Source organism: Elaeis guineensis, chromosome 10, assembly GCF_000442705.2.
Source record: "Elaeis guineensis isolate ETL-2024a chromosome 10, EG11, whole genome shotgun sequence".
In the NCBI taxonomy this organism is placed as follows: Eukaryota; Viridiplantae; Streptophyta; class Magnoliopsida; order Arecales; family Arecaceae; genus Elaeis; species Elaeis guineensis.
Genome location: NC_026002.2, coordinates 20,693,110 through 20,702,238, shown reverse-complemented (window position 1 = coordinate 20,702,238; position 9,129 = coordinate 20,693,110).

The window sequence follows — 9,129 nt, the reverse complement described above, 5'->3', positions numbered from 1 at the left end:
CGCAGACGTCGCCAAAGCCGAGGCAGAGTCGGCAAAGGAGGCTTTGGGTCGGGCGATCGAGGTCTTCCGGGACTCGGAGGAGTACCGCGAGGAGCTCTTGGAGAGCGGCTACCTTTCGTACCAAGTTGGGTACGAGGATGCCCGGGAAGCCGTTCGGAGCTTGTACCCCAAACTCGACCTCAGCGGTGTGGTTCTGCCAGGGTCGGAGGCCCCAGCTGCGAGGAGGCGGCCGGACCAGCGTCGGACGGTCTCTCTACCAGGGCGGAACCGAAGACGTCGCAGAACTAGTTGCCGAAGGTCGGTCGGCCCCGACGGATGAAGTCGGAGCAGGGCCGCCGACCAACTTGCATCGTTGTCCTGTTGAGGACGTCGACTCCGACGATTAGTCGGTTTTTGTTTTGTCTTCTATTTTGCTTTGAATTGTAATCGGGCTTCGGCCTTTACTTTGTAGACTTTCCTTTGTTTATGGAAAAATTTCTTGAATGAATTCTCCCTTTGCTCTCTCCCCTTGTTTGTAATGCCAAACATGTCCGCAATGTCGAACGTGAGTCGCTAACTAGTCAAATCACTAACTCGCGTAAGTCGGTAGCACTTCAGCAACTCGTGCAGCCCCGAAGATAGAATGCGTCTCGACTTTAGGTCGGCTTCGGGTAGTCGAAGTTGTCAATCGGGTCCATCTGTTGAGTCGGGAGCCGACCGAACCTGGCAAAGGTTCGGCAGCCGGACTTCCGTAGATGCACTTAGTCGATCATCGTCCGGCGCAGTGTCGGGGGTACGATAGTAAGTCGGGTCCCCCTGCTCTACGTCGGGTTCGGTGTTTTCCGACGTCCGGAGGCAAGCCGAATGTCGTTCAGCCGGCCGTTGGTCGGTCGGCAAGTCGTAGGTGCGACAAAGGTCGCGTCGTGTGATAGACGGTGGTAAGCCGAATATCCCTCGACGGGCCGTAGCCCGATCGGAAGTCGCGACAATAGTCGCGTGGGCTTTTAGCCTTTCTTCAGTCGGGGCCCGATCGGCTTGTCGGCCGATGGATTCTGCCCGAAAATCCGACCGTAGAGGGAACATGAACTCCCGTCGTTGTAGATGCATCGGCTCGTGTAAGGGGCCGATGTGTCGTCGGTGCCAGGTCCGCGTCGATGCGTCGGGGCTGAGCGCCGACCAGTAGTCGAAGAGTTAGAACCCCGATTTTTCAAATTGAACCTGTATTCCGACAATTGAATTACAGAGTTTACTGGTAATACAGGTTCAAGTTGTCGGCGTTCCAAGTCCGGGGAATGGGTTTCCCCTCAAGGGTCTCCAGCCGATAGGCTCTCGGCCCGAAGGTGTCAACAACCTTGTAGGGTCCTTCCCAGTTGGGAGCCAGCTTCCCTTGGTCCAAGGGCTTCGACACTTCTGCCTTCCTCAAGACTAGGTCGCCAGGCCTGAAGAGCTTTGGTCTGACCTTGGCGTTGTAGTACCGGGCGACCCTCTGTCGGTATGAAGCCATTCGGATCTGAGCCTCATCTCGCAGTTCGGGGAGAAGGTCTAGGTCGGCCCTCTGACTTTCGGAGTTGTCCGGCTCTTGGTACTGCTCGACCCTTGAAGATGGCAGGCCAATCTCGAGCGGGATCATAGCTTCTGTCCCGTAAGTCAAACTGAACGGCGACTCCCCGGTCGGGACACGGGGGGTCGTTCGGTAAGCCCACAGAACGGAGCCCAGCTCGTCGACCCAAAGGCCTTTGGCCTCGTTCAGTCGGGTCTTGAGTCCATGGAGCAAGGTTCGGTTGGTCACCTCAACCTCACCGTTGGACTGTGGGTGCCCGACTGAAGTTAGTCGGTGACGGATGTGGAACCTGGCGCAGAAGTCTTTGAAGTCTTGGTTGTCGAATTACCGTCCGTTGTCGGTGATGATGGTGTGCGGCAATCCGAACCTGAAGATGATGGACTTTTGGATGAAGTCCTCCATCTTCCGCTCGGTGATCTGCGCCAAAGGCTCGGCCTCGACCCACTTCGTGAAGTAGTCGATGGCGACAACGATGAACTTCCTTTGGCCCGACGCCGGTGGGAAGGGGCCGAGAATGTCGACTCCCCACTGAGCGAAGGGCCACGGAGCGACAATGGGAGCGATTTGGCTGGCCGGTTGGTGCTGAATATTGGCATACTTCTGGCATGGCTCGCACCTTCGGACCAACTCCGCGCATCCTTCCTCATGGTCGGCCAGTAGTAGCCCTGTCGCAAGACCTTGAAGGCTAAGGACTTGCCCCCCAAGTGATTCCCACAAACCCTTCGTGAACCTCTCGGAGAGCGTAGTCGGCGTCGGTCGGTCCCAAGCACCTGAGCAGAGGAGGGAGAACGACCTCTTGTAGAGTCGGCCGTCCATGATCACATATTGCGACGCCGACCATCGGAGTCGCTTGGCCTCCGCGGGATCTTCGGGACTGGTCCCGTCGGACAGGTACCGGACGATCGGGTCCATCCAACTTGGTTCAGACGTTAGCTGCTGTACTTCTTCGACCCGATCGATGCTCGGCTGCTGGAGGTTTTCGACAAACGTCCGACCCAAAGAATCATAGGCCGACGTTGCCAACCTGGAGAGAGCATCGGCACGGGCGTTCTCCGTCCTGGGGATGTGGGAGATCTCGAAATACTCGAGGCGGGCCACGAGATCCTTTACCTTCTGAAGATACTTGATCATGGTCGGATCTCGCGCCTCGAAGTCGCCCTTGACCTGCCCCACGATCAGCTGGGAGTCGGAGAATGCCCGGAGGCCGTCGATGCCCAACTCCTTCGCCATCCTCAAGCCCGCGAGGAGTGCCTCGTATTCGGCTTGATTGTTGGAGGCCTTGAAGTCGAACCGGAGGGCGTATTCGGTGACTACCCCATCCGAATTCGTGACAGGAGCCCGGCCCCGCTTCCCTAAGCGTTGGAGGCTCCGTCGATGTGGAGTACCCAGGTGGAGATCGGGTCTGGCTCAGAGACCGAATCTCATCCCGGGCCTTCAGCTCCCGACATTCGGTCGGTCGTCGGGCATTCGACGATGAAGTCGGCCAAGACCTGAGCCTTCAAGGCAGGCCTTGGCCGGTACTGAATGTCGAACTCGCTAAGCTTCATCGCCCACTTAGCGAGTCATCCGGATGTGTCGGGTCGGCGCAGTACGGCCCTCAGGGGCTGGTTGGTGAGTACCACGATGGCGTGGGCCTGGAAGTATGGTCGGAGCCGTTGCGCGGAGACGGTCAGGGCGAAAACCATCTTTTTCGTCTCTGAGTATCTGGCTTCGGCGCCGTGGAGCACTTTGCTGGCATAGTAGATGGGCTGATGAGTCCGACACTCATTTTCCCGAACGAGCACCGAGCTGATCGCCTCAGAAGATGTGGCCAAGTAGAGATACAGGGTCTCCCCGACCTGCGGCTTTACGAGCAGCGGCGGAGAAGCCAAGTATCTTTTCAGGTCTTCGAAGGCCTGTTCGCACTCATCCGACCAAGAAAAACCGTTCGCCTGGTGCAGGGTCTTGAAGAACGGGAGGCACCTTTCAGCTGATCGGGAAATGAATCGGCTAAGAGCGACGATTCTTCCGTTCAGCTGTTGGACCTCCTTCTTGGTGTTCGGATGACGCATGTCGAGGATTGCCTTTATCTTCTCAGGGTTGGCCTCGATCCCTCTCTGAGAAACGAGGAATCCGAGGAACTTCCCGGAGGTCACTCCGAAAGCACATTTGGTCGGGTTGAGCTTCATTCGGTGTCGTCGAAGGGTGCGGAAGGTCTCCTCGAGATCCTGAACATGGTCCGGGATCTGCGTGCTCTTCACCAGCATGTCGTCCACGTACACCTCCATGTTACGCCCGATCTGGTCTTTGAAGACCTTATTGACGAGTCGCTGGTAAGTGGCGCCGGCGTTCTTCAATCCGAAGGGCATCACCCGATAACAGTAGAGGCCCTTGGGAGTGACGAACGCGGTGTGCTCCTCGTCTTCAGACGCCATCCGAATCTGGTTGTACCCGACAAATGCGTCCATGAAGCTGAGCAGTCGAAATCCGGACGTCGCATCCACCAACCGGTCGATCTTCGGGAGTGGGAAGCTATCCTTCGGGCAGGCTCGGTTGAGGTCGGTATAGTCGATGCAGATCCTCCATTTCCCGTTGGCTTTCTTGACCATGATGACATTGGCGAGCCAATCGGGATATGTGGATTCTCGGATGAAGCCTGCCTCGAGCAGCTTGTCCACTTCTTCGTCGATGGCCTTCTGCCTTTCTGGGGCGAAGGACCTTTTCTTCTACCTCACCGGCTTCATCGTCGGGTCGATGTTGAGTCGGTGGGTAATTGTTTCTGGAGGGATGTCCGACATATCTGCTGCCGACCAAGCGAATATGTCGGCGTTGGCCGTCAGCAGTTCCTCCAGTCGGTGACGTTCGGTGTCGGGCAATTGAGACCCGACCCAAACTTTTCTGTCGGGATTTTCTCCTATCGGGATTGCCTCAAGCTGCTCGGCCGGCGAACCCCGTTCTTCCTCCTCCCGTTGATCCAGTTTGTCGATTGTCAGGGGATCCTTTGTCTCGTCGTTTTGAGCGGAGATTTGGAAGCATCGTCGGGCGAGCTGTTGATCTCCGCGTATCTCCCCGACTCCATTTTTGGTCGGGAATCGAACAAGGAGATGGTACGTCGAGACGATCGCCCTGAGGGCGTTCAATCCGGGTCGCCCGAGTATGGCGTTGTAGGCCGAAGGAACTTGGACGACCGCGAAAATGAGGGAGACCGTGCTTTGCCGCGGTTCGGTACCGACCGTCACGGGCAGGGTGATTTCTCCTTCTATCGTGACGGTGTCTCCGGCAAAGCCGATCAAGGGCGTGGAGACCCTCCTAAGTCGGTCAGTTGACAGTCGCATTCGGGAGAAGGTCGAGTAAAACAAAATATTTGTCGAACTTCCATTATCAACGAAAATTCGTTTTACATCATAATTGGCTATCGTCGCCGACACAACAACGGCATCGTCGTGGGGAGTCTGGATGCCCCGAACGTCGTCTTCTGAGAAGGTGATTACGTCGTCCGGGCGCGGCATTTTCGTCGGTCCCCCTCTGTAGACGTCCCCGGTCCCAGCCGCTTGGAGATCATGTTGATGACTCCAGCCGTCGGCTGGTTAGTCGGCGCCTCTTCAGTCGGCTGGAGGCGTCGATCGGCAGTCGGTCGGGTCGGCGGACCCTTTCGAAATTTGTCGAGATACCCCCGGCGGATGAGATTTTCGATCTCATCCTTCAACTGGATGCATCGCTCGGTGTCGTGGCCGTGGCTCCGATGGAACCGGCAGTACTTCCGATGGTCGAGGCCCTTTGCCTTCAGAGGCGGAGGCCGTCGCAGGTACTGCTCCCCCTCGATCTCCATCAGGATCTGCGCACGGGGAGCGGAGAGAGGAGTGTAGGAGTCATACCTGGGACGCACCGGCCTCGGGGTCTGTCGTCGAGGTGATTTTTGGATCTGTCGGGGCGGAGAAAGCCGACTATTGGTCGGGGGCCTGCTTGGTTCGGTGGGCTCCCGACCTTTTCTCCGCTTCTCCTTCGGACCCCCGGGCTCCGCCAAGCGTCGGTCGGACGCTCCTTCGTCCGCGCGCATATACTTGTATGCGCGCTCCAGTAGCTCGGCGTATGTTCGGGGGAGGGTCTTGTCCAGAGAATAAGTAAATCGAGACGACCTCAGGCCCCGCTTCATGGCTGAAACTGCCATATCTTCGTTGAGGTCCCGGACCTCGAGCGTGGCCGCGTTGAATCACGCCACGAAGTGTCGGAGCGTCTCGTTTTCCCCCTGTTTGAGGGAGAAAAGGCTATCCGACGTTCGCGGCGGCTTTCGGCTGGTGCTGAAATGGGCCACGAACGAGTGCTCGAGCTGCGCGAAGGAATGGATACTGCCCGATCGAAGATCGGAGTACCAAGCCCTGGCAGCCTTGCGGAGCGTCGCGGGGAAGCCGATGCAGAAAAGGACGTCGGTTGCCCCTTGAATCGTCATGAGAGCTTTGTAGCTCTCGAGGTGGTCGACTGGGTCGGTGGAGCCGTCGTATGGCTCCACGTTCGGCATTTTGAACCGACTGGGAATCGGCTCGTCGAGGACCAGTCGAGAGAGAGGCTGGGCGGTCTGGAAGTCGACGTCGTTCGAAGACTTCTGGCCGTCCATCTGCAGTTGGGCGAGTCGGCGGTCGATCTCCTCGAACCGTCGCTCGTAGTCGTCCGCTCGTCGATGCTGGGAGACCCCAGGGGTGGAGCCTCCGGAGGATTCTGAAAGAGAGGCCGACGGTGTGCGCGGCCGCTTTTCCTTCCTCGCCCGTTCCAACGGGGAAGGAGAGGGCCGCTGAGACCGTCGGTCGTCGCGCCGTGGTCGCCCCTCCTCCTCTCCGTGGGAGCGCTGTTGGGAGCGCTCGCATGGAGGCGACAGGGGTCGGCGCGGCCGTCGGCGGCTGCTCCTGGAAGGCATTGGTCGGGCCGCCGGTTGTTGCTGGAGGCTTTTGACTGCGTCGGTCAGTACGGTCATCTGCCGCACGATGGCCGCAATCTGGGCCTCCGTGGTCACTGCAGGGCGCGGAGAGCTAGGCTCCGCCGCCGGTGGGGGCGGGGAGGCTTCTTCCCGGCGGGAAGAGCGCCTGGCCGACCCAGTGACTCTTGATCGTTGAGCTCTTGTCTTTGTCATGCTGTACCCCTAGCTGGCGCGCCAATCTGTTGCGGCCAATCGCCTCATCGACCCAATCGCCGGGAAGCGCGCACCTGCAAAAGGAAGTCCGCACTGACCGGAGGCGGCTCCGGCGGGGACCCTCCGACGGTCAAGTCAGAGAGGTGACTGGGCAACAGTGAAATGCAGACAGAGAGCTCTGAGAAAGAGAGAGTGAGAGAGAGAGGAGCGAGCCTGCGTATGTTGGAGAGACGGACGGATCGACCCCTTGCACTGTTGCCTTCCCCGATATATATAGTGGAGCTAGGTATGGCGCCGTCATTAATGGCGCGGACAAGTGAGGAACTGTCAACTCACTGTGGACTGTCAGAGTCGCCGTGAAAACGTCATGTCGCCGTGTAGCCGTCTAATCACCAGGGCTGACCCGGCCCTCGGTGGGACAATGCCCCTAGGTAACCGTGCCGCATGTCCGTGTCAGAGCTGACAAGGTCTGGCGGCTGTACGGCGATGGGAGGAGTCGGCCGACCCTTGGTCGGCGGCCAGCAGAGTGGCGTCGGGTTCCTCCGTCAGTCGGCGAGTTTCATGTGAATCGGCCTCGGGATTTGGTCGGTCGGGATGGATACGCCCGACATACCTCCAGTCGGCGATGGGCCATTGAAAAGCCGTCAGTGGCGTCCGTTAGTCGGGCACTCCCGGCTTTCAGTCGGAGCGCCCCGACCGTCAATCGATCGGTCGGCCAGTCGGAGACGGTCAGTCGGCCAGTCGATCGGTCGGTCGGAGACGGTCAGTCGGCCAGTCGATCGGTCGGTCGGTCGGAGACGGTCAGTCGGCCAGTCGATCGGTCGGTCGGTCGGTATCCCACAACAGGGTTCGTACATGAATTTCATGGCAGCTGGTCTGTTTTGCTGAATTGGTTGTGTCACATTTCCTATGACACGTACTGATTACTTATCAAGAATAAAGCTGGTCGATTAGCTTTAATTTGCTAAGTTGAATCGGGGGATTTGGTCAGTTGTCATAATTATGCTTATTATTATGATTGTTATTGAAAGCTTGAATTTTGTTACTTATTCAATCTTTTACATCATTTAGCAAACGTTCGTAACACCCACCCTTACCAACCAATTTCTTGTCAACCAACTCTCTGGTTGTGAAAGGATAGGAAATAGTCGTATGAAGTTATCTCAGCAGGAAAGAAACAAGCACAACATACACATTTCTATAAAATAAGCCAATTCTCCATTCCTTTTGATGGAGTGGAGATATATAAGAGAACTGAAAACTATGGACAAGTAGGTGTCTAGAATTCGAACAAGCAAAGTATATGTTGCTTGATCAATGAAGAAAAGTGAATTGATAGAAAAAAAAAAAAATCATGATGCGTGACCTTCATATTGAAAAATAAGCTGATCTAACAGGTTTCCTTCTTGTAGGCCATGTAGTGAAATATATGATGGTTATGGTGTACAAATAATCAATTCTTATTCTTGATGTATTTTGATTGAATGCTAGACAATGAACATCAATATGTCCAATATCTCATATGACCTAATAAACTTTGTACGATAGCCTCCCATTTTTTTATTAAAAAAATATGAAATTTCTTCATCTAATGTTGTTTATCTATTTACCAAAGTGTTGGCCATGGGATCCTCCGCTTGAGGGTAATGTACATGCACATCCCTTAGCTAGTTTGTACGAGTGTATTGGCATGCCATAAGTATCAATAACTAGAAAGAAGATAGAATAAAGAGTTGGTAGAACAGATATTGGTATCTTGACTTTCAAAGACTTTCAGTATCATAATATCACCCACCAAAAAAGGAATGATCGGAAAAAAAGATCATGTTACCTTTCAATAAATGCTTGGTCTTATTCTTCAATTCCTATGGTTAGTTTAATGGAAAAAGATCTACGATGAAATCCTTTTTGTTGTATTCCATCGTAAAAAGTACTCATCCTTTCTATACTCGATATTCATGAAGGTGGCAAAGGTCTTTCGATGGCTGTGGCTGCTAATGAAATGCCCCATGAACCTTTAACTCAGCTAGTTGAATGAGTCAATTGAGTGCCGGTGAAGATTAGAATATCATGCTTGGCAGCATTATTCCCTTCATCTTGGGATACTAGGAGAGGCACATTGCTTTTGAGAGGCACGCTCGAGATGCTAGCCCTTTTCTCCTTCACCTCCTTGATACGAACAAAGCACTATCTCATTTCATTGAGCCAGCAAGTTAAATTGGCCTCCTCCATAGGCAAACAAGTCTTGCTTAGAACTAAAGCTCCCCTCGAGCTCCCTCGATTTATTTTCTGAGTAGAAGCTCTGATGTAGAAACTCGGATTAAACTTTAAATAAATTAATATTTTAATTATTATTTTATTATAGCGAGTTACTGTTCATGAGTTACTGTAATACTATAACTGTTTAATGGTATGGCCACTCAAGATTTATTTTAATAATTTTCAATGACGAGGATTTAAAATAGCTAATGTAGGGTTGGGATTAAAA